Here is a 600-nt window from a genome sequence, read left to right on the forward strand (position 1 = left end):
AGCAACCACATGGTGGCTTACAACCACCTGTAATGAGATCTGACGCCCTCTTCTGGTGTGTCAGAAGAGAGCTACAGTGTACTTATATGTAATAATAAATAAATCTTTTTTAAAAAATGTGATTTTCTTCTCATCCTCGTCACCACTGCCAGGAATTACTCCGTTCGGAATGCCAGGGATGTTTTATGTGCTTTCCCTATGTTAGCCCATCTAACAAAGTGTCATAACTCCCCCCCCAATTTCATTAGTCCTGTGAGAGGTACAAGATGTTGTTCATAAGCAGGTAAGAAACGAGTCTAAGAGCCATAACTAAAATGTTTTTCAGAGTCTAAACTAAAAGCCTGCATGTGGCATGGCCTCTGCAGACCTCTCTGTAATAGGGTGATTGCCCCATGCCTGCCGCATACCGTCTTCTCTCTGTGTCCATTGTCTTCTCCCCGGGGGAGACAACAGGCAGGCAGCACCTTCAAATCCATTGCTGAAATGCAGTATGGTGGGCAGCTTTCAAAAGGAAGGGAAGGACACGTGCCTACTTCAACAAGGTAATACACTTAACATTTAAACTCACACAGAGACCGGGAGGGGGTTTACACGAGGCAT

This window comes from Mastomys coucha, unplaced genomic scaffold (assembly GCF_008632895.1).
Source record: "Mastomys coucha isolate ucsf_1 unplaced genomic scaffold, UCSF_Mcou_1 pScaffold11, whole genome shotgun sequence".
Classification (NCBI taxonomy): Eukaryota; Metazoa; Chordata; class Mammalia; order Rodentia; family Muridae; genus Mastomys; species Mastomys coucha.